The following is a 26,483-nucleotide window of genomic DNA, read 5'->3' as shown; positions in this document are numbered from 1 at the left end:
GCTAGGGGCTGTGCGCAGGCAGGGGGTAGCTCAGGGTGCAGGGAGAGCGGTACTAGGGGCTGTGTGAGGGCAGGGGGTAGCTCAGGGTGCATGGAGGGCGTACTCAGGGTGTAGGGAGAGGAGTATTAGGGGCTGTGTGCAGGCAGCAGGGTAGCTCAGGGTGCAGGGAGAGAGGTACTAGGGGCTGTGTGCGGGCAGGGGGTAGCTCAGGGTGCAGGGAGAGAGGTATTAGGGGCTGTGTGCAGGCAGGGGGTAGCTCAGGGTGCAGGGAGAGAGGTACTAGGGGCTGTGTGCAGGCAGGGGATAGCTCGGTGTGCATGGAGGGCGTACTCAGGGTGTAGGGAGAGGAGTATTAGGGGCTTTGTGCTGGGAGGACTCCCTTGCTTTCCTGTTCCCAGAGGGGGTGTGGCAGCCGCAGAGCTGGGTCTCCCCACCTGGGGGACTCTTACCGGCTGCCTCTGTGGGAGCAAAGGGGGCTGAGAGCTGAGGAGCAGCTTCAACCTGGGGCACCAGCAGAAGAGGAAGGAATGCTGCGGCTGCCTGATCCATGGCACCTAAGGGCTCGCGGGTTCCCATTTGAGAACCACTGATCTAGAACATTTGAATGAACAGTTGCCATCAGGTTTAGTTAATAAGACACCAGTGCTTTGGTTTTATGCATTTTTATGTTCACATTTCAGTTTTCAGGCTAAACTGAGACCTAGTGTAAGCAGGTTCAACATAATATAGTTCAACAGAGTTGTACCAACTTACAACTGCTCTGAATTTGGCACTACATTTCCTGTTGTGCCATGTAGGGCCATATGTGTGTCATATTAAATCCAAATACAATCTTCACAGATTAGACAGTTTGTGGGTATTCATTTCGGTTTATAATAAATAATCCCAAGCATGAACTAAATATGAATGCATCGGCATACCATAAGACCAACTGCAAACATGCTTGAAGGGTCATGGGGATAATAACTTGGTTGCATAGCATTTTGCATTATGAAATGGCATTGACATGATCATTCAGCCCTATTTCGTAGGGTGCTACAGAGTAGTATCACTGGAATGAATTGATGAAGTGTCTTTAATACATAACAGAGAGGAGTATAAAAAATTTGAAGCGAAAATAAAGACTTGGAGAAGAGAAAAAAATGAATTGAGGGGGAAATAAAATAAGAAATAAAATGTAATATAAAACCTATTAAGCTTTTAAATCAATATTCAGATAAGAGGTGGGCTGATCCAGGAATGTCCTGATCTGGATGCTATCACCTCAATACCCTATGCTGGAAGGACCTCCACAAGCTCCATTTGACCCATCTTACTGGCTATACATGGGATCCATACCCTCCCTCAGGGTCTGTTTGATCTCCTATGGAGCCATTCCATCCCTTCTCTCCACCAGTAGGACAACTGCATCTTCCTCCTGACCCTATTGAAGAGGAGGAGTATGCACCGGACCCAGTGGTTCTCCTGGTACTGACAAGATTGTTGTCTCCTCTGGATGAAGCAGTGGCTCCAATGTCTCCATCCTCCCCAGTGACCATTACCAGTTTCAGAAACTGTTACACAGAATTTCAGGGGAGAATGTCTCTTGAGGAAGTTCAGGATCCTCAACATGACCTCCTGGACATCCTTCTGTCTTCCGGTTCCAGCTGAATACCGCTTCCTGCTAACAAAGCCATGCTGGAGCTAGCTAGAGAAGTCTGGTATATCCCAGCCACTTGTGCCCCTACCACTAAGAGAGAAGAAAAACATTATTTTGTTTTAGCCAATAAGGCGGATTTTCTTTTTTCCCACCCTGCTCCTAACTTTTTGATTGTTCTGGCTTCCATGGAGAAATCTAGGTAGCATCACCCTCGATCTATTCCAGCTGACAAAGAAGGCAGATGTCTTGATGTGGTGAGAAGGAAGGTCTTCTTTTCTCCTAGCCTTCAGTACAGGATAGCTAACTACCAAACATTGATGGTGAAATACGATTACCTGAACTATTCCAAAGGTTCAGACTTTACTGACAAGCTTCCACTTCGGGACAGAACTAACTTTCAGGCTTTCACAGAAGAGGGAAGATGCGTGCCAGGACCACTCTTCAATCAGTGTTAGATGCAGCAGATACATTTTTAAGGGAAATGAGTACCGCCTTTGTAATGCACGGGGAAGCATGGCTTCAACCTTAAGGATTTCTCAGGAAGGTCCAGATCACCATGGATGATATGCATTCAGTGAAAATCATCTGTTTAACCAAAAGACAGATGAGTCTTTACACACTCTAAAGGACTCCAAGGCCACCCTCCACTCCCTAGAAACACATACACCGACCCCAAAGAGGAAATTCCATAGGCAATCATATAAGCCTAGGACAATGGCTCAACAATTCTACCACCAGAGACCTTATGAGCTACAGCATAAGAGGCAAAGGGTTCAGAGGTCTCATTTCCCTGCATCTTTTCTGGCAGTGTCATCATCCCAGCCCCAGACCCCAGCTAAGAGTCATTTTTGAAGGAGCTCAAGAGCTGTAAACCAATAATACTACCATCTGCCAATTCCCACACACCCTTTGGGAGTTGTCTATCACTTTTGTCCACATCTGGAATGCAATAACAATGTATAAGCGGGTGCTAAACATCATCCATTCTGGCTCTGTGGTCGAGTTTACCGCCCTGGCCCCTCCAAAAACCCCTTCCCCACCCGTTTTCAGGGGCCATTCTCACAAGGAGACTCTCAAACAAGAAATAGAATCCCTCTTACAGCAAGAAGTAATAGAGCTGGTACTACTTGAATATCAAGATAAGGGTTTTTACTCAAAGTATTTACTATACCCAAGCAGAAGGGCTGCTGGAGGTCAGTTTTCAATCTGCACCATCTCAACCACGTTATTAGCAAACTCAAGTTTTGCATGGTCACACTGGTATTTATAATCCCATCTCTAGAAAAGGACATGTAGTTTGCATCTCTCAACTTGAAGGATGCATTCTTTCACATAGACATTCACTCCTCTCACAGGCATTTTCTCGGATTCCTGTTTTGATAGAGTGCTCCTGTTTGGCTTTGCTACTGCCAACCCTCACCCTCAATGGTCTTTAAAAAGTATTCTCTGTAGTAGCAGCCCATTGGTTTCACTGTCTTTCCCTATATTGATGACTGGTTTCTTGTTGCCAAGACACATCAAGAAGCATACAAGTTGATTTCAGCAATACTTCAACTCTTCTCTTCCTCATGAGTCAGTGTAAACTTGGAAAAGTGTGTCCTCCCTCCAACGCAGACTTTAGACTTCATTGGAGCATCCCTAAATTCAATCATGGCAAGAATTTATATGCCAAAATAAAGGTTCCAGATGATAAATGACCTCAAAGACCAAGTCAGATGCCACCCTGAAGCACCTATCATATGGGTTCATGCACTTACATTATGCCATTTGACCGACTCCATCTTTGTTGCCCAGAAGCGTGGGATCAAACAGTGTACTCACCAAATCAATAGTCCATGAACACCATAGTAACTGTTCCCACTAAAGTAATCTCATCTCCACTATGGTCAAAGAATCCCACCAGGTATACATGGGCATGCCATTCCTTTCCTCCTCTCTGGACAGGATGATCATTACAGGTACCTCCTTGTTCGGTTGGGGAGCTCATATGCGCAACTGTATGGCACAGGGCACTTGGACATCTTGAAAGTCCATACACGTCAATATTTTGGAATTGCGGGCAGCCTAAATTACTTGTGAGGCCTTTTTCCTGTTCATTCAAGGTCATCATACCCTCATAATGTTGGACAACATCACAACCATCTTTTGCATCAACAAGCAGGGAGGAGTGAAATCCATCCCCTTGTGTGCAGAAGTGGTGAGTCAATCTATGGAATTAGTACATCCCAATCAAATCCCTTGTCAGCAGTTTACCTTCCAGGAAACCAGAACATGCTAGCAGATTCCATCAGCAGACATTTTGCTATGGACCATGAGTGGAAGTTACACGACTCTGTTGTGAACAATATTTTTCCACTATGAAGAACCCCACAAAGGATCTGTTTGACTCACAGACAAATGGAAAGTGCAGCATTTACAGTTCCAGAGAAGCCCTAGGATACCATTCTCTGCATGACACAGTACTTGTCCAAACCATTTGGCTAAATGGCCAAACCATTTGAAGTATGTCTTCTCTCCATTACCACTCTTTCCTCAGGTTTTACAGAAAATTCATCAGGACAGCATGTGAGTTATCCTCATCACCCCCAACTGTCCCAGACAATTTTGGTTCTCAAGCCTCAACCACATGTCATCTAGACCACTGATCATCATTCAGCCCTTTTCTGATCTCCTGACCTAGGGGAAGGGCATACTCAAACATCCCAAGCCCCAACCACTCCATCTCAGAGTGTGTTTTTTGCATGGGTGTCAACGCATCCAAACATAGTCCTGTTCTAAAGCTGTATGAAGCATCCTTGCCAACAGCAGAAAGGATTTGACTAGAAGATGTTATTTAGCCAAGTGGAGGCTTTTCTCTACCTGAGCACAGCAAACATTTATATCCCCAGAAGCTGAGGACATTCCTCTTATTTTGGACTATCTTTTTTCCCTAAGAACAGAAGGTCTTTCCATCAATTCTTTACAGGTCTATTTGGCAGCAATCAGTGTTTACCACACACCTTCACAGGCCTACTTTCACATGGTTACTGACTACTTGACTAGGATGGTGACAGTGATTATGAAATGCTCAGGGAAATTAGAGACGCTACAGAAACAGAAAACCAATGATAAAGGGGGATTTCAAATATTCACATATTGATTGGGTACATGTCACCTCAGGATGGGCTGCAGAGATAAAATGTCTAGACACTATTAATGACTGCATCTTAAGAAGCTAGTCCTGGAATCCACAAGGGGGGGGAGCAATTTTTGATTTAGTCCTAAGGTGGAATCCTAAGGATCTGGTCCTAGAGGTGAATATAGCTGAACTGCTCAGTAATAGCAACCATCATGTAATTAAATTTAACATCCTTTTAGGGGGGTGTCACGGGGCAAGTGGGATGGGGTGGGGGTAATGATGGCCCCGCGGCTTAGTCTATACAATCATCCCTTGTCTTGGGATATCTTGGCCTAGGGGTAAAAGTCAATATTGCTTCTCTCTCTCAGGGCTGTGTGGCCTAGTAGCCAGAGTCAGTAAGGTTCCCTGTTCAGCAGGGCTGTGTGGCCTAGTGGCCAGATTCAGTCTAACTCCCCCATCTCAGGGCTGTGGGGCCCAATGGCCAGAGTCAGTATAATGGCCCTCTTCAGTAGGGCTGTTTGGCCTGGCAGCCCCTCAGTGGAGTGGGTGCCACCTGGGGGCCTGTAGGGGGGGGGGGGGGCACGGATGACAGACCCTCCCTGCTCCACTGGGCGGATACCCAGGCCCTCCCTGCTCCACCGGGTCCCAGCTCAGGGCTCTGTCAGTGGCAAGTATGCCCACCACTGGGTCAGTGGGGAATCCACCCAAAACATGCTGACCCCATGATAACTAGCACAATAACTAGTCCCCCAGAGCTACTTCTACTCTGTTCCTGATACAGCATATCTGGAATCCCCGGGATCTCTGGGCACCTCGGTCAGTGCAGCTCCCAGCAGTTCCAACACTCCTTGGGCATCCTCCGGAGTCTCAGCATACCTGGCTTCCGCCATCTGGGGCTCCCATGGTTCCCAAGCTGAAGCTCGCAGCATGTGTCCTCCCTTTTCAGTGGTCAGCCCTGAATGAGCTGAACAGTTCCCTTTTGTATCTAGTTTCCAGACAGAGCATGCTCAGCAGGGCCACAGGGGCATGGCCTCCTTGGCCCAGAGAGTAGAGTTAAACCTCGCAGTACCAGTATGGGGCAAGTGCGCCTGTCACACAAACACAGCCTTTAAGAGGGTATCTGGTGGTGGTCCCTCTCTTCCTTCCTTGCCTCCCACCCGGGAGAAAAAGTCCGCATTTGCGTGTGTCTTACCTGGTTGATGGGCGACATTGAAGTCATAGGGCTGGAGCAATACGTACCACCTCATAATTCGAGCATTGGTATCCTTCATACTGTTGAGCCATCACAGTGGTGTGTGATCTGTGACCAACTGGAAGGTGTTTCCCAGCAGGTAGTATCTTAGTGCACTGACCACTCACTTTACCACCAGGGCCTCCCTCTCTATAGCTGAATACCTCTGCTCTCAGGGAAACAACTTTAGGCTCAAATAGAAGACGGGATGTTCTTCTCCCTTGATCTCCTGGGACAACACTGCTCCCACCCCCACTTCGGATGCATCCGTCTGAAGTATAAAGAGCTTATCAAAGTCTGAGTGAAATAGGACTGGTGCCTAGTCAGTCAGTCCTTTAGGTCCTGGAAGGCTCTCTCTCATTCTGCTGACCACTGGACCTTCCGGGGTTGGGATCTCTTAGTTAGATCTGACAAGGGTGCTGTGAGTGTTGCAAAATCCAGTACAGAGCAGTGGTAGTACCCTTCCAGGCCTAAGAATTGGCATACCTGTCTCTTTGTCGTGGGCATCAGGCAGTCCTGCAGAACTTGTACCTCGCCCCATGGAACATCCCAGGTATGTTACTTCCTGTCGTCTGAGGTGATATTTGGCCACATTGGCCATTAGTCTGGCTTCCCCCAGGGCTTGTAGCATAGCCTTGAGGTGTTGGAGGTGTTCCTCCCACATTTGACTGTACACCACTATATCATCTATGTAGGCTGCTGCGTACTGGTGGTGGGGTTGCAACAGCTGATTGATGAGTCATTGGAATGTGGCAGTGGTCCCATGTAGACCAAGAGGCATGGTAACAAAATGGTACAATCTGAATGAGGTAAGCCATCTTCTCATGGGAATCCGGAGTCAAGGGGATTTGTCAGGTCTAGAGTCGAGATGAAATTGGCATTAAGTAACTCGTCTACCCATGGCATGGGATAAGCATCGAATCAAGAGATTGCATTCACTTTTCAAAAGTCTATGCAGAATCGTATGGTCCCATCTGGCTTCATGACCAGCACAATCGGACTTCTCCACTCACTCCATGATTCTTCTACTACATGTCCAGCATAGCCTGGATCTCCTTCCAGACCGCATCCCACATCTTCTTTAGCAGGGGCCAGTGTTTGTCACGGACCTTTTGGCCTGGAAGGGTGGCAATGTGGTGACTTACCAGTCTAGTCCACCCCAGGTGGGTCAATAACACGATGGGGAAGGCCTGAACTAGGTGCTGCAGCTCCTCCTGTTGCCTTGGGTCCAGCTCGGCTCTGATCATGGGTTGTCACATGGGTGTAGCATCAACTGGGTTGTCATCAGATGTTTGGCTGTGTGTTTATGTGTTCTCTGTGTGCTGTTCCAGTTCTGTGCAGACCCCTGGCACAGCAGACCTCGAGTGAACCACCCAATGACCACAAGATCTGTTAAGGTACAAAGGCACCCGGCCAGGTTTATTGTCAATGAAGCATGGTCCTAGCTCCCCAGATCAATGTCTACAGTTACACTAGCACATGTATACCCATGACAATGGATGCAGCTCAGTGAATGGTGGGACTTTCCATTCCCCCCCTACCGTGGCCAGAGACACTCCCTTTGAGGCTCCATTTTATACATCAATTCAAACAACTTACGTACTGCCCCTCTGACATAGTTAACACCCTCTGACGTAGCCGGTTACCACCCATCACGTTGTACATCTCTATTCATCACACTCTCATCCTGAACTTTTCTTTAGGGTGGGTCAGCGTGTTCCTGTTATCTTTAGCAAATGTGTTGGTATTGAGGTGTTCTGGTACCACCCTTCTGGAATGTGATTGCATGAGTGCTCTGTGCCTAGCACCTCTTAGGAATATGTGTTTTTGCAGTATCAGCCCTGTTCCTTCTAGTTTCTGTGAGCAGGCAGATTACTTTGCAGAGAATGTTTAGTTCCAAACAACTACTGAGACAGACCTCGCTTCAGACATACAAGGCCATTATAAGGCATACTATTTTATGTGGATGTAAGACCTGGGCACTTACTAAGAAGGAAGAATGACAGCTAAATACCATAAAAAATTAAGTGTTGAGATGAATTTTTGGGCCAGTAAGGGAGAATGAAATGTGAAGAAAGTCTAGTAGGGAACTGCAGGAGATCTATGGAGAACCAAGTGTAGTAAATGTAACTCCAGTGGGCAAGGCATGTAATTATGATGACAAAAGGCAGACCAGCTGAGCATCTTTTGGAAGAATAGTCTTATGGTGTCTGACCTCGTGGCTAACAAAGAGAAGATGGATGGATAATATTGAGCAAGACCTAACAGCTGTTAGTGTGAATTACCATCAGTAGGAAAAATATGCCCTTGACAGAAAGAAGTGGTGGAAAATTGTGAGTTTCCAAGGACCTCCATGGTCTATAGTGACAGGGAGAAGTGGTAGTAGTGCGTATGTAATATATATACTTCTACCAGGAAATGTACTAACAGAAACAGCTCGCGTCACATTGGACACTAGCTTATCATCAGATGACAAAAAAAATTGTTCAAGTCAAGTTTGGGTCACATTTCAAACATTATTCCTAATAGTCAATGCCCAAGAGTCATGTACAGTGCACTTGAGAATTTTGTTTTTGATTTATAATGTCTTGGATATAATTACAGCACTGACATGGGACCTTGTTTGTATTACCTTTTTCTTCTGTTCCTATCTGTTTTCCTGTAGCCATCTTTCATCTTTTATCAGTTTTTTGCCTTTTTTATCTTGTTTGTCTGTCTCTCTCTTCTCCAAATGTTCCTGATGAAGTGAGGATTCCATTTAACATATCAATCCTGTGTTTTAAAAAAAAAAATCCAATGTCCACAGCTGTTTAAAAAGACTGAGTGAACACAGTTACATCAAAAATACGTGAATACCATAAAATACTGTGGATTGAAAGTTATACCAAAAGCTGACATTTTAAACTGTCACAAGATCTAATAAAAAGAAAAAGGAACACAGGAAACCAAGTGTGGCTAATCCAACATTGGCTTGTACTCATATTTCAGAAGCAAGGACAAATATCTTAATTGAGAACTGAAGCTTTGAGGAGCATCTGGCACTAGCTAATGATCATTTAGTCAACTCCAAATCTGTGGAGGGAAACAAATTCGTATTTGTTGTGGGTTCTTTAGCTGGCACCTTATACCTTTTATGAAATTTATCTGTTTTTCATAGTTTCATAGATTCCAAGGCCAGAAGGGACCATTGTGATGATCTAGTCTGGCTACCATTTGGAGTAGATATAATAAACTTGCTCTGAAGTTGTTTCACATCTAGATTACTGGTTCAAATATAGCTCACATCATTAGGGACCTGCAGCCATCATCTCGCTGCTCTTTGGTGGTCTGTTTGAAATCAGTCTGGTCTCATGAGGAGAAGTTCATACATCACAAAACAATTCTTCAAAGATGGAACAATTGTCCCCTTTGCTGGCAGTCTCAGCAAAGAGGCTGAAAAATGAAAGCCACACAAAGAGACTAATTCTCTCTTACATGGAGGTGGCCCCTTGAGAACACTGAGGTGCATCGTTGGAATGGTGGTATTAGAAAGCTTGCACAGCTACTGCAGTAAAGAAAGGCTTTCAGTGCCTAAAACCATCAATCTTGCACTAAAAAAATCACTTTAACATATTTTGAAAACTTCAAAAATATATCAGAATATAAAGATATATGATTTTTTTTTATTTTGCATGAGTCCTAACCCTGTTTGTAAAATAGGTTTTAGCCATTTATCTGAACAAAAATGACTGAGTGAAAGAATCACTTTGAAAAGATCAATTGGCTTTTAAAAAGTTCTGCTGTCTTCCTAGACTACAACAAATTGCATTTTAAAAGTGCTAGGGTATGTACTCAGTAATGCATCTGCAGGAGTAAATCTTTACGGATGCCCATTTTATGTCCAAACACTGTGTTGCTACAATACAGTGGATAAGATGTGAACAGTGGAGGTTTTATTTTATTTAGAGTAGACACAGTGTTTTTCTCTAATACATTAATTAAAAATGGAATCTATTTTCCCTGAAAACAAGTGGAAAAGCTCAATTATACCTGGACTGAATTCCACAGAGGAAGATTCAGTGATTGATGTAGAGCAATTTAGCTACAGAACAAGATGTGTTGCCAGGCTTGGCCACAGCACCTTTTTCATTTCCCAGTAAGAGAGTTATTTAAGGAAATAAATGGACACAAGGAACAGGGAGGTTATATACCTCAATTAATAGCATCTTGTATGTTCTTTTGTACTTTGTGTTGAACACTCTGATCTTGTGGAACTTTGTTTTTTGTAAAAAGAGAAAAAAAATTAAAACTGTAAGGTAAAATGTGAGAGAATACTATGCTATTCTAGAATCTGTTGTGTTCATAATGAACATATTTCTCCATTATTCATGCCAATAGCTGCCTCAGCTATAACCAAAACTTACAGTTAATTAACTAAAAAAAAAAAAAACTACAGTTAAGTAAGGCTATACAAACAGATTAGATCAAGCCTCCAGGTGCTACAGTAATACAAATCATTGTCATCATCATTTTGCTATCTATCTTTGGAATGTTATGGTCCCCATAATTGTAGTATCTGAGCATCTCACAATATTTAATGTATTTATCCTCACAACACCCGTAGGGAGTAGGGAAGTACCATTAGCCTCATTTTAGAGGTGGAGAACTGAGGCACAGAGAGAATGAGTGACTTCCCAAGGTCACAAAGAAAGCCTGGAAAAATAGGGAAGTGAACTCAGGCCTCCTGAGTGCCCTGCTAGTCCACTATCCATTGACCATCCTTACTCTCTCCAGTAAACCAGGCCATCATCTGCCAGAATGGAATGGAGTCTTCTAGCCAACCCAGGGGTGAAAGTAAGGTAAATGACTTATCGGTACAGGGGCCCGGCTCCAGGCCCCCGGAAGTGGTGGAGCCTCGGGCAGAAGGGGCAGGGCTGGGGGTCAGCCTCCCGCAGCCACCCCTTCCACGCTGCCCAGCCCGCACTGCCCAGGGCTCCAGCAGCGATTTAAAGGGCTGGGGCTCCAGCCGCTGCCGCAGTAGTGGTAGCCGGGAGCCCCGGACCCTTTTAAATCGCCGGGCCCCGGGGTAGCTGCCCCTTTTGCCCTCCCCCATCAGTGGCCCGGGGGGGGGGGGCAAAAGGGGCAGCGATGTTAAAGCGCTGCCATGGCCTCGTTTTAATGTGGGCTGTGTATAGGGCAGTACCGGTGGCCACTTCTTACTGGTACGTCATACTGGCTCGTACCGGCCTACTTTCACCTCTGAGCCAACCAGAGATGGTAGAAAGTATTACTCACAGATACTCTTGCATGGGAGCTTAATGTCAGCAAGGAATCCTAGAGTACTCAAACTATGGACTTAATTGTCCAAATTGTAGGTGTTTGCTTTCAACTAAAGGAGACTACACCATGGCTAGTTTTAGATATGTCACACAATTTCTGTTTAGAGATTAACATTATTGTAACACATGAGTGGCAGAACTATAAGTATGTTATGACAAGGCTTCCCCAAATAAATAGAGATTAATTTCAGATCTAAAACTGAGATCTTAAAATGAGCTGTTCACATAACAGCAGTATTATGAATGGAAAAAAAATATTGTCAAACAGAATCACATTAACATAAATGGTTAAGGATGACTGAGGGACAATGTATTTAAATACTCATTTGACACTTTTATGAGTCATCAACCATTTATTCCAATGTATTGGACATATTGGTCAAATATTTTACTTCCAATTATACGAATGCAACCCCAGTGAAGTTAGGCATTTGCACAGGTATAACTTAGAGCAGAATTAGGCTCATGGCATGTACTGAAAGTGATACTATTTACTGAACAGTTATAAAATGGCATTAGTTGAGTTTTTTCATTAAAAGATTAATGTCCTGATAGGTTGAAACTATAACCCAAACCACATTGTAGTGGCCACATTTTCAAACCAAGAGGCAATAGTTTTATTTATAAGCTCCATTCTGTTACATTTTTATTAATGACTTAAAATATATTTTATGTTTATAGTAGATTACATCTAGCTGTAATGTGTTGGTTCATTTAATAACTGGTCCTTGACTAACAATCATGGTGACAATGATATGTATAGTACATCACCAGCCCCTAACAGAGCTCAAACTACTCTCTTTGTTTGACTGTGTCAAACAACAACATATAAATAGAGGAAACTAAGGACATAATTCTGCAGTCCACATGTGGGGAAAACTCCCATTGATGTCAATAGCATCTTTGCCTGCATAACACTCTGGATTTGGGGCCTAAAGGAATTAACCCAAATCTAGCACAATAAGCACAAAAAATCTAATTATGATTCTTTTTGGTTTTGTATTAATTAATTGTTTGGCTCACTTCCACTACAAGAAAATATAACAATAGTTGTACAGTACAATAAGCATCTTTGAATTACAAACTATACCTTGTAGGGTTGTGGAGATATCACAGTAAATCAATGCAGTGAAGCTCGAGCAGTTTGATGTCATAAAAGCTTAGAAATAGATTTATGATTTTATACAAAGTTCTTTTTATTTCATATGTTGTGTTAATCCCATAAAATAATTCTTGTTTAATTTAAAAATCATAGAACTTTTAGATAGAAAATAATCTAGATGTTAGATCTTAGATGTTAAATAATCCAGTCAATGTCCCTACCAATGCAACATTGCTTTCTACAATACATTATCTGAAGCTTTGTTCAGTCCTGCTATAAATACTGACGTGATTGGACCTTATACTATTTCCCTTTAGAGATTATTCTGCAGCCTCATAAATCCCACAATTAGAAAATTGTTTCTGATATTCTTACTAAAAAATTTTTGCACAGTTTCTTTCCATTGTTTCAAACCCAGGACTGAGTCAAAAACACTTGAATCCCATTTCCAGTTTTGCTAAAGACAGAGTGAATGACCTTTAAGAAATCTCTAAATGCTTCTAAATGTCTCTGCTTTTCCCAGATGTAAAAATTAGGGTAACTATTTTTATTTTCCTTATGGTGATGCTGTGAAACTTAACTCATTCATGTTTATAATGGTATTTGAGTTCCTTGGGTAGAAGATGCTATTCAAGTATTGCTATTATCATTGTTGTTCAAGATGTACTCTCTTGAACCACCTAAATATTACCCTGTCTTTCTTCATGTTTAACACCCTTAAAGTATCTGCAGATGGTTATATTCTCCCACTTAGTTATTTGACCCTACTATAAATATTTAATTCCTGGAATCTCTTCTCATAAGTGAATTACTTCATCCATCTGCATTCTTTTCAGCTCCCTACCATTTTAGGAATCTGAAAGCACAACAACACAGGGATTCAGAGGTTTACATTTACACACGCATGATAAAATGTTCCCTCTTTATATTCATGCTTTATTCAGCCATGCATTTCAGACTTAACAACAAATCTGTCTTTAACTGTCAGACCATATTATAATTCAGGTGGGAAGAAGATTCACTGTAGCCCTGTGGTAATCAATGATTTCATGTTTGAATGTACACTTCAAGGAGTATTCAGTTTTGCTGTTGACCTTACCAAATAATGCAACTTATGCTTACCCAGGCTGTCAATGATGAACATCAATTTCAACTGTAACTGCTAAAGCAAATATGGAATTTCATCACACACAAAAACAGAAGTTCATGTTTTCTTTGCAAGGATATTGTAAATTACAGCAATGTGGTAAAATGAATGCCTTTAAAAAAACTCTAAGGAAAAAAAGCTTTAAAAAAAAGCCTTTAGGCTAGGACTTCAGCTACTGAAAATCAGGGTAGCACCACTGATGCTCTGGCACCTACATACAAAGGTGAGGCGTGACCTGGAGAAATGCAGACGATCAGCCCCTCTGTCTAAAGGAAGGTACTCTGACTTGCACTGAAGGAAGAACTGTCCATATACAGTTGAAAGGGAGGGTCTCACTGAATGTAAAGTAACTGTTAGTGTATGGAGAAGACCAGGCTGAGTCCATAGTAAGAGGCTCTTGGAAGACAAGAAAGGGTAGTTTGGGTTATGGGACAAACAGGCCAAATGTCAGTGTCCTAGGGCTGGAGACCCACAGCAGAGATTGTGTGAGGTTTTCCACTCTGCCACCACCTTGTGAGGAGGTTCAGACACCTCTTTCAACTGAGGAAGAAGGGACTGCTTGAAGTCTAGGAAGATTGGAAGCTGAGCGCAAGAGAAGGGCTAAAGACTATTGAGTATGTATCCTGAGAGGAAGGCTATGCCCAGCAAGAGTCTGGGGCAGAGGATTGTTTTTGTGTTTTCTTTTGGACTTGAATTAACTTCATCAGAGGTGGACTTCTGTGATTTAGCTGGAGGGCTAAGTCGTCTCAGTGCAGTAAAAGTGCTGGGAACCAGTGTCAATCTGAGAGAAGAACTGAGAGAAAGTGATGCAGCAGAAAAGTCCAAAACCAGAGTGAGTCCCAGCTACTTAGCCCAGTGAACACATAGCTAGTATTGGCAATTTAGGCCCTAACAATTCCCATTGAAGACAATGGCAAAACTCCCATTGATTGAAACTGGAGCAGAATCATGCCCATAGCTATGCTATGAATATGTAATCAAACAAAATGGAAAACAGCAAGCACTTTTAGGCCACCATAGTGACCATTTCAACTGATGGTTTGTTTCAAGTTATCTGAGCCAACACACAACACAACACAACAACAACAAATGGGGGAGGGATAGCTCAGTGGTTTGAGCATTGGCCTGCTAAACCCAGGGTCAGCTCAATCCTTGAGAGGGCCATTTAGGGAATCGGGGGCAAAAATCTGTCTGGGGATTGGTCCTGCTTTGAGCAGGGGGTTGGACTAGATGACCTCCTGAGGTCCCTTCCAACCCTGACATTCTATGATTCTAAGGGAGAGTGGCTTCCTACCAAACCTGTTTATTCATATGATATTCATCTCAAGTCATTTCTTAGCTTTTAATTTTTTAAGCAGTTTTACAGGGCCTCTGAGCTAGAAGCATATTGTATGTGTATAATCCTCACACTCTTTATCTGTCTACCAGTAGCCTGACAAAATATATTCTATAAACCCACTGACATTGGCATCTCTTAAGTGTCTGTCTAGGAGATCCCAACAAAATCCATTTGAAAACAGTGGATCTCTAAGATTATCTGGCACTCAGATACGAGGAGGAAGGGAGTCTTACCGATGTGTACTTTAACAATAATTTGAAAGACAGAAATGGCAATAATTAAGTAGTATCTGTCTGTTTTTGGAATCATTGACCATAACTATTGAACATTGTGTTTGAAGAGGGCAAGAGAGAAAAGGGAGAATTTATTGTCTCACTTTTAATGACTTCAGTGAAACAAAGTAGAGACAGTCTGAAAATACAGAGATCGTTTCAGTGACTAACATTGATAAATGGGAGTCGAATTAGAAACCAATCAAGGAAGACTACCAGAGTTTAAATTGGGCCTCTCCTGACCTTTATTTTGTAGTGTTATGCTCCACGGTTTTATGGAGAAAGGCACTTTAGATAAAATTGTCAGCAACTTCGCAGACTCACATTTCCTTGCTGAGTTGACATGTTACTACATACGGTAATTGTTTAGTGCCACAAGTATGATTATCTGCAACAAGAACACGAGACTGGCATGTCATTATTTATTCTGATGTGTAGCAGAGCAAAAAGCTAGAGTATTTATTTTATCTTTCAGTTTAGCCCACTCTCATTTTGACTGGAATTTTATTGCATAAAAGACTCAAAGCACAGGAAATGTGTGTCTTTCATAAGGCAAAGTAACTGTTTCTGCTTAAAACCAAAGCAACAACATAAAGGAAAGGTGAGTTGTGATGATGTTACAGATGCAACCCTATTGAGTCAATAGTCCCCTCCATACTTCTAAACAGCATCAACTGTCAAGGTACTTTACTGATTTTAGGCCCAAATTTGCCTCAGTCATGTCCAAACCTAAGTGTTATTCCATTCAGTGGTATTATTAGATTATTGATTTAAGGACAGTTCTTCACTCTCCAACACACAGGTCTTTAAAAATAGGGCAGGGGTCCTTAAAAGAAGGGAAACAGCAAAAATGGTAGAGGAAGAAGCTTGGAATTATGTGGGATTTATTTCTTAAGCATATATAAAGATTTAGATAACCTCAGCTTTATGACTCAACATTTCCATTACAGCAAAAATCTAGATTACAATAATAAAGAGGGAAGGAGGTTTGCAAGGGAAGGAGATAAATATAAGTATTATCAGGTATGTCTGAGGGCATGATCAGAAATACCAAATCTTGAAACTTCCTGCGTGAAAAGTGCTATATCATTTTCCATTAAATTCTAACTTTCGTAGGTTTTTGAACTAGACTACAGAATTTAATAGAAAATGACATACCTGCTGTCGAATTCTGTACCATGGTTCAGAAAATCTATAGAAAAGTTAACATTATTAGATTCAATATATTATTACAATAATTCCTATAGAGGGCTATTAAATTTCCATAGGACTATAGAATTTAATCCCTATTAAATTCTATGGGATTTTTTCCTTAACTGTTAAAGCAACAGAACAATTCACATGGGTTAAATAAATCCCACATCTTTTTAGACAGTTTATTCCCTTATTCTCATTTTGGACTTTATTTTGGGATCTTTGTCACACATATAAAAGTGATATTTATTTGGGATTCAGAAGTAGGAAGATCAAGGTAATAAAATTCAGGGTGGAAAAGCCCTTTAATAAGACAGCTGGGCCATGTACCTGCACTCCTTTTGAAGGAGTCCCCAGTTAAATGGTAAAGGAAAGACAGATACAGTGCACAACAAACTGTTTTGAGTGTAGTGTCTCCCCTTCCTCCGTAACATAAAGGCCAGGGTGGATGGTAAGGCCACCAGTGCACCTAGCAACTGTAAGTAGGATTAGACAGCTGGATAACTTCAGTCCCCCAAGACAGTCCATAAGTGTCATGTATGATTGGACTACCATGAAATAGCTAATAAAAACAAACCTTGTGGAATCTGAGATTAGGGCTCTGTGTCTCATTCAAAGAACCATAAATTACAGCTTTTCTAATGCCCTGAGGAATATTTCTGAGCCAAGTACTAAGTGAGACTTTTTATGCAGGTTGAGAGGACTGCTACCTTGGAGGATTGCAAGTGTCCTAACTCAGCTCACAATACGGTCTCTGTAAGAAGCCCCTATCATGACTGCAATGACTGGGAAAGAGTAAAAGCAACCATCATAATTAATTTTTTAATGAAACTAATTATTTATAAGGAGATAGTGGATAAACTATAGGAAATGGAGAGCTGGCTTTCATGACATTTTCGGTTGACCCTCGTCTGTATGCTACTGTCATTCGGAAATGGTGTGCTGGTACCCAGTATAGACATGAGCATATCTTCAAAGAACTGCAGAAAATATTAACTGCGATATTCACATTGACTTCAGCCTCCTATAATGGCATCACTCTCGGACTATAAACTGTCATGTGGCAGAGTTTTAACTACAGATGGCTGAACTATATGATTTGTACAAAGTGAACACTATGAACTTTTATCTAAAGCCTGGAAACAAAGCAGCCCTGAACTGTTTTTCAGGTTACAGCTTGGTTAATGGAATTGCCTAGGGCCACATCTAGGTGGCCCAGCAGTGGCAAAGGTGTAGCATTTTATAAAAATCCCTACTCCTATTTATGTGATATCTCGCCTAAACAGCTTTCTCACCCTGAAAGATTCAAAATCCCGGTGGCATTTTTAACCACCACCTCCTGGTTATAAGAGTGATGCTCACTCAGAAAACAAACAAAAAAAATGCAATGTGGCTTATGTGGCCAATCATAATCGAACATCACAGCTGTTATGTCTAATCTAGAATATGTCGATTACCTGCAGAATTTCTGATCCATCTATATAGTACAAATAAAAAATGCAATGAAATTCATCTTATAATTCTAAAAACAAATCTATCCAATAAATTTGCAGTCTCATCATGGATATTCTGATGTAACCCTTCTGCCAGGTGGAGCCAGCAGCAACAAGGGCCAGATTCAGTATCTAGGGCAGTGGTTCTCAAACTTTTGTACTGGTGACCCCTTTCACATAGCAAGCCTCTGAGTGTGACCCCCCTTATAAATTAAAAACACTTTTTATATATTTAACACCATTATAAATGCTGGAGGCAAAGCAGGGTTTAGGGTGGAGGCTGACAGCTCGTGATCCCCCATGTAATAACCTCACGACCCTCTGAGGGGTCCCAACCCCCAGTTTGAAAACCCCTGATCTAGTGGGTCCTTTTCAACAATACAACACAAACCGGCTTGAGCCCCCCACCCAGTGACCTGGGACAATTACACACCACCTCCTGGGCACCTCTAAGAGGCAATACTTCCCCTCTCGCAAGCACAGAGTCTAAGTGTAGCAAAAACTTTTAATAAAAGAAGGGAAGTAACTCAGCATTAATTTGGGAAAACACCACAACTAGGTTTCATAAACATAAACAATGATCAAAAGACCTACCCCCAAGTAAGTTGGGCAGTGTCCTTTTTCCCTCAGGTTCTTAAATCCAGCAACCCAAAAGTCCCTTTAACATGCCCATCCCTTCTCTGCACCCCACTCACAGTTGCTGTCCTTGGCCAGCAATTCAGAAGTTCATCCGCAGAGTTCACCTCCCACCCTGGGTGGAAGTGGGGGGTAAGGAGGCACCTTACACACTCTGCTGCTCAGGCACTCACTCATCACCCCAACAGCCAATTGCCACGCCTCTTTACTGGGCTCTGCTCTGGCCCTCTCCATCAGCCACCTGGCTGGCCACTCACCAAGATACCTTCAGGGCCCCATGCTTAACACAACTCCCAGTGATTTCAGCTGTTAGTGGGGGAGCCTCACTGCTGGTGCACACTGGGCAGTCTGTTACAATAGAGACACTGTCCTTAAGTAGATCTAATACTTAGACCTAGGTATCAGTGATTTCAGCTCTGCAACATGTAACACAACTCTCAATTGAGTCTAAATTAGCACTTTTATTATATCATGGAGAGAAAAGAGGTCAAATCATATCTAGAATCCATAAACAGAGCCCACACCACCAGGCACAAGTGGTCAATCAATCAGCCCCCACTCATTGGGCTTTGGAACCCATGTCACCCACCTAGCGAGTGCCATTCAGTGGAGGGTGAGTCCCTCAATCAGAGTATGACAGGTACACTTCTGCTCTCCTTGGTTCACACAACAAGGATAACAACCCTATATTATTCCTGCCCCATTAACAAGGAGACTGGGGAGCCAACACCAGCCACAAGTGATCATTTGGGCAATCAATCCCACCATGCTGAGCACCTAGGCAGGGTGGGTGTGTCCATGCAAATGAGATCAGCTCCTGAAGTCCTTTTCCACAGCTCAGCACTAGATGTCAGGGGAGAGCTCATTCAGACTCTGCTTACACTGGGAATGGAAAAATTCATAGAGTTAACTATTTGCTTCAAATTACATCTCAGTGCCAGCACACAACCACAGTTAATAAGCTTTGTAAAATCCTTATTTAACTGATCTATTCCTTATCAACTGATACAAATACTGTAATGAGTGAATCCCCCTTTGAAAGTATTCCCACCAGCTCTTGCCTTTTTACAGGGATAATGCTATTGCATAAGACAACACCTTTAGTTCTTTTTCTTTTGTAGGCATATATTTTGTAAAAGCTGTTTTCTTTTGCTTTTCTCATTGTCCAGGGAAGCATTTTTAATTTGATAAGCAGTGTATACCAGCAGCCTGCAGTGTGAGAGCTGGAAGCCCATAAAATCAAATGAAATGAAGGCATTTATCCCAACTACCTGAACTGCAGACAGCATCCCATCCCAATTGACTCATGCTCCACATTACAAATTGAATAGTTTGACTTCAGAGAGTATTTTTTTCTAAGGTGGAAAGAACTACTTGTAGTAATAGGTTTATAAAATTAAACGTGCATATTCTTTCATGGCATCAGAATTTTCTTATTTCATTATATCATAAATGTATCTCACTGTCTCTCTTATAGCAAGGAAATGAAATGAACAGTAGCATTTTGAAAATAGAAATATCTCCTTATCAAAAGAGGAGGTAATAAAGCTCCCTTACAGCTATAAATTAGATGTAAAGAAGGAAGATAGTAAAAATGGTTAAGTTTGCCATGTATCATTAACATTTTGCATTAATGCTTTTATTATCTCCTTAGAGGACTGCAAGTAGGTGGCAATTATACTCAAAGCAAGACATTTTGCAGTTTCGTATATTATGGAGCTGTGTTGTTCTTATTTGTTCCCTGAAAACAATTTATTCCTGGAGTAAGCATTGGAAAATTAAACCCAGGCTAGTCCCTCCTATTCCTCTCTGTCCTTGGCTTGCAGGGAGGACATTCTTTTCATGTACAACAATAAGATGCTCTATTTAATCTATCAATCAGTTCTTCATAATAGAGTTTAAAAACTGTATGTTGTTGAATTACACAATGCATGTTGCTGAGCCGTATCTAATGAGCTAAGATGACTCTGAGTCCTATGTATTCTTATAACTTTACTTGTTTTTGCCTTCTCTGCACTTTTAAAAATGCATTCCCTTAATAGCATTTTTCAAATGAAATTTTCAAAACTTCTTATATAAAGTAAAAGCAGCAAAATGTAATTCAATATAGGAGTGGTTATGGGGGCTTGGGGTGGGGGAGGGATGTTTGTTTTTTCCTGATGCACTTTTGTAGATTTGGCTGCAAGGGAAAATCAATTTTCAACAGGGAACACATTGCTTTCCGCTAAGAAAATGAAGCTCCTGCATTTTTTTGCACACAGCTTGCTACATGATATTCCCTTTTGCATACAGCTTACTGCAGCATCCCAAATTCTCAGTCTGATCCCTACCTATTTGATCACGCACAGAAGTGAAAGCTTGAATGTAGAGGAAAGTTTGGCAGATTATGAGAGCAAAATAAATTTAAAAATCAAGCTAAAAAAATTTACAATAGTAACAGCTCCTCTATCTTTCTTCCCCAAATAGAGTTTTGATATGCCCTAGACCATCTTTGTTATATTTATGGACAGCACCTAGCACCATGAGCCTTAGCTCTAATAGCTACCACAAAACAAATAATAAATAACAAATTCCCTCCCATTTTGCCTTAAAAAGGGAACAGCACTGTGTAGGACTTCCTTTAGTTCACTAACTGCTCTTTTGAAATTGTCTCACTCATAGACACTGTAAAATGGTTGATGATTCTCTGGTGGAGGGAAGGAAGGATGGTCTTATGGATAAGGCACTGGAGTGAAACTCTAATTTGGTTTTGCTCCTGGCCTACCACAAATTTCCTCTTTAACTCTGGCCAAGTCACTTGATTGTCCTGTGCCTCAGTTTTCAATTTGTCGAATGGAGACAAGAAAACTCCCCAACCTCACAAGGGTGCAATATAAATTCATTAATGCTGTGAGGTGTTCAGTTACCACTGCAATGAGCTCTGTAGAACATCCTTTAATAAAATAATCATTCCTCTTCTTGCATGTATTTGGGTGCCTAAGTGTCTGTTTAGGCTTTTCAGAATTGAGCCCCTAGTTCTCCATACAGATGAATGCCTATGACAGGTCTGAAAAAAAATGTTGTTTACAAATACAGTGATTTAAAGTAGCTATGCCAGTACTTCATTTTAAACATGCACATAGCAGTCACACGGAGCATGGAAAGAGCTTTTTCAGCCTACATCTAATGTGAGAATGAATGATGTTGCTCTCTCGGTCCCGAATAATAAATATGCAGTTCATTCTGGAAGGAGCTAATGACTGTCTCAGTTTGCATTAAAATAAGAGATTTGCCCCAAGCCACTAGATTTTGAACTCCCCAAGAGTTGGGGATATTTGGATTTGGAGTTTGGTTACAGCAGGGCCCAGGGTTGATGATGCAGAAGAGTTCACTGGGAACCTAGATTTGACCACATCTTTGGGTGTTAGTTTAACTCACATTGACACCCACTTGGCTAAAGTATCTAGTCGCTTTCCCTCCCTGCAGTATCACAAGCACTAACCTCAAAAATACAACATACAGTTCAAAGAAGGCAGCTCTTCTGTTTCCTCTGAGTAACCTATGTAGTCAGGTCAACCCTCTCTGGGGCATGATCAAACCCTCTGTGGCACAGTTTAGGCCATACACTTCTCCTTTGCTTGTTTTATTGTCCAATTTAGGCAACTCTATGTTCAGTGTGCTGTCATCTATTGATTCCTTTTATAGACACCTAACTCTACCCAGGCACTGTATAGGCAGCCTGCGCACCTAACTCGGGGTTGTAAATTCCACTAGGTAGCAGGGCACTAAAAGTTAGGCGATGCAATGCTGAGCACTGCAATGCCTAAATTCCCCTTGTGAATCTAACCCATGGTTATTTGCAGAATTGAGATCTACAGCTTGTATTTTGAAACCCCAAAAGATCAGGGCTGTTTGGTTCCAGGATTTGGGTCCAGGGTCACCTTGAGATAAAGCAGACTCTTGATGACTGTGACACCTACAATATATGTATGCAGCAATGGTTTGTTAAAAAGAACAGTGCAAATATGACCTGCACTCCTGTGGACTTCAGATGTCTAGGTGCTAAAGGTATGACCCTCAGTGGTGACTGATTTCTGTGTGTATGCAGCTATGGTTTGTTACATTTGATAACTGAATCTGATTAACCAAAGCAAATGCTATAAGGTGCTTTATAGAAAAACAATTTCTACCAATCTGATATAATTGCAAATTGAACTCTGGAGTCCACATTGTGCTGCAGTAGTTTAAGGGAGGTCTAATTCAAAGGGATCATATGAAGCTCTATATACCGCAGTAGATTAATCTTTCAGGATTTCTGTTCACCTTGGTTCTTATTATTTATCCTAGTCAATATCTCCCCTTCCGTTTTTTTATTAAGTTCTTTTCAAACTATCAGCAGACTCAAGAGGAGTTGCTTGAGTGAAATCAGCCATAAAATTATTTACTTTGGTGTCATTCTTTTTTCATTTCCAGGAATACACAGGAAAGAAAAAAACGTGTCCCTGTAGAAACTGCACAGCATGAGAGCACCATATCACAAGATGTATCCATACTGGTCATAATATAGTGAGGATTCATTGTTTATTAGACACAGATTATGCTCCATACATCAACAATCTAGTTTCAGTAGTCATCCAAATATAGTATCTATAACAAATGTAAAGCATAAGTAATTAACAATAAAGAATCTACAGTATTCTAATTAATTGAATGAAAAATATCCAATCTGAGAAGTGATGGGTTTCCTTCAAATTAAGGATGTTCTCCGACTACACTTTACACATTATTATTCACTGCCTACTCATACTTGGTGGAATACCCCTCATCTGAGAGACCTCCAATCTCTAATTTTCAAATGGGCTGCAAGATTAGCATTTTGACAGCTCTGTGGCTCCACTTCTGCTTCTGGCTTCACATGGGAGAACACCTGAGCTCATGTGGTGGGCCTTTCTTTGTATGGCACCTAACACAATGGGGCCTCAATTCTGACTAGGGTCCCTGGGCATTAGAGTAACATTAATATTAAATAATAACATTACTCTGTCAATTTGTATTTAATATAGAATATAAATAATATTTATTTAGGATTTGTCTCAATGGGAAAATGCATCATAATAGAATCATAGAATATCCAACCTAAACCTCCCCCACTGCAACTTGAGACCATTACTCCTTGTTCTGTCATCTGGTACCACAGAGAACAGTCTAGATCCATCCTCTTTGGAACCCCCTTTCAGGTAGTTGAAAGCAGCTATCAAATTCCCCCTCATTCTTCTCTTCTGCAGACTAAACAATCCCAGTTCCCTCAGCCTATCCTCAGAAGTCATGTGCTCCAGCCCCCTAATCATTTTTGTTGCCCTCTGCTGGACTCTTTCCAATTTTTCCACATCCTTCTTGTAGTGTGGAGCCCAAAACTGGACATAGTACTCCAGATGAGGCCTCACCAATGTTGAATAGAGGGGAATGATCATGTCCCTTGATCTGCTGGCAATGCCCCTACTTTACACAGCCCAAAATGCCGTTAACCTTCTTGACAACAAGGGCACACTGTTGACTCATATCCAGCTTCTCATCCACTGTAACCCCTAGGTCCCTTTCTGCAGAACTGCTGCCTAGCCATTCGGTCCCTAATCTGTAGCAGTGCATGGGATTCTTCGGTACTAAGCGCAGGACTCTGCACTTGTCCTTGTTGAACCTCATCAGATTTATTTTGGCCCAATCCTCTAATTTGTCTAGGTCCCTCTGTATCCTATCCCTACCCTCCAGCGTATCTACCACTCCTCCCAGTTTAGTGTCATCTGCAAACTTGCTGAGGGTGCAGTCCACGCCATCCTCCAGATCATTAATGAAGATATTGAACAAAACTGGCCCCAGTACCGACCCTTGGGGCACTCGGCTTGATACTGGCTGCCAACGAGACATGGAGCCATTGATCACTGCCCGTTGAGCCCAATGATCTAGCCAGCTTTCTATCCATCTGATAGTCCATTCATCCAGCCCATACTTCTTTAACTTGCTGGCAAGAATACTGTGGGAGACCGTATCAAAAACTTTGCTAAAGTCAAGGAATAACATGTCCACTGCTTTCCCCTCATCCACAGAGCCAGTTATCTCATCATAGAAGGCCATTAGGTTAGTCAGGCATGACTTGCCCTTGGTGAATCCATGCTGACTGTTCCTGATCACTTTCCTCTCCTTTAAGTGCTTCAGAATAGATTCCTTGAGGACCTGCTCTATGATTTTTCCAGGGACTGAGGTGAGGCTGACTGGCCTGTAGTTCCCCGGATCCTCCTTCTTCCCTTTTTTAAAGACGGGCACTACATTAGCCTTTTTCCAGTCATCCAGGACCTCCCCCAATCACCATGAGTTTTCAAAGATAAGGGCTCTGCAATCACATCCGCCAACTCCTTTAGCAACCTCAGATGCAGCGCATCCGGCGCCATGGACTTGTGCTCGTCCAGCTTTTCTAAATAGTCCCGAACCACTTCTTTCTCCACAGAGGGCTGGTCACCTCCTCCCCATGCTGTGCTGCCCAATGCAGTCGTCTGGGAGCTGACCTTGTTCGTGAAGACAGACGCAAAAAAAGCATTGAGTACATTAGCTTTTTCCACATCATCTGTCACTAGGTTGCCTCCCTCATTCAGTAAGGGGCCCACACTTTCCTTGACCACCTTCTTGTTGCTAACATATCTGAAGAAACCCTTCTTGTTACTCTTAACATCTCTTGCTAGCTGTAACTCCAAGTGTGATTTGGCCTTCCTGATTTCACTCCTGCATGCCTGAGCAATATTTTTATACTCCTCCCTGGTCATTTGTCCAATCTTCCACTTCTTGTAAGCTTCTTTTTTGTGTTTAAGATCAGCAAGGATTTCACTGTTAAGCCAACCTGGTCACCTGCCATATTTACTATTCTTTCTACCCATTGGAATGGTTTGTTCCTGCAACCTCAATAAGAATTCTTTAAAATACAGCCAGCTCTCCTGGATTCCTTTCCCCCTCATGTTATTCTCCCAGGGGATCCTGGCCATCAGTTCCCTGAGGGAGTCAAAGTCTGCTTTTCTGAAGTCCAGGGTCCATATTCTGCTGCTCTCCTTTCTTCCTTGTGTCAGGATCCTGAACTCGACCATCTCATTGTCACTGCCTCCCAGGTTCCCATCCACTTTTGCTTCCCCTACTAATTCTTCCCTGTTTGTTAGCAGCAGGTCAAGAAGAGCTCTGCCCCTAGTTGGTTCCTCCAGCACTTGCACCAAGAAATTGTCCCCTATACTTTTCAAAAACTTCCTGGATTGTCTGTGCACTGCTGTATTGCTCTCCCAGCAGATATCAGGGTGATTGAAGTCTCCCATTAGAAACAGGGCCTGTGCTCTAGTAACTTCTGTTAGTTGCCGGAAGAAAGCCTTGTCCACCTCATCCCCCTGGTCTGGTGGTCTATAGCAGATTCCCACCACAACATCACCCTGGTTGTTCACACTTCTAAAATTAATCTAGAGACACATATTAATCACAACTAGCCAACATACTTTATAACATGCATTTTCCCAATATAGACAAGACCTTCTGAGAAATGGGAGTCATGTTGCTTCAAAAAGAGCAGTTAAAACCAGGGTCAGCAAACATTTGGAAAAAAAAAGAGCATCCCTAAATAATTTCTTTGAACCACGAACAATCATCTGGAATGGTAGGGGAAGTATGCTCAGTTGCTACAGTTATGTGTGGAACTATAAAGGCCTAAGATAGATGTCGCTGAGGGCTGTGCGATAACTATTGTACGGATACATCTTCAAAAGAACTTTTAAGGACAGAAACAGGTGACAACAACTTTTTACCCAACAGGCATGCTTGCAACAGTGGATTACTTTGCAAAACATGCACAGGCTATTGCATTGACTTTTAATCCCCCTTGAGGGGATTCTTGTGTTAATAGCACTCTTTTGCTAGTGTAAGCTGTGTCTATATTAGAAGGATTTGCCCTTATAGCTATACTAACAAAACTTTTCTAGTGTAGACCTGGCCAC

Source organism: Terrapene carolina, unplaced genomic scaffold, assembly GCF_002925995.2.
Source record: "Terrapene carolina triunguis isolate 2854851 unplaced genomic scaffold, T_m_triunguis-2.0 Scaffold58, whole genome shotgun sequence".
In the NCBI taxonomy this organism is placed as follows: Eukaryota; Metazoa; Chordata; order Testudines; family Emydidae; genus Terrapene; species Terrapene triunguis.
The sequence above is the reverse complement of the archived record's forward strand: the minus strand, read 5'-3'. Positions refer to the sequence as shown.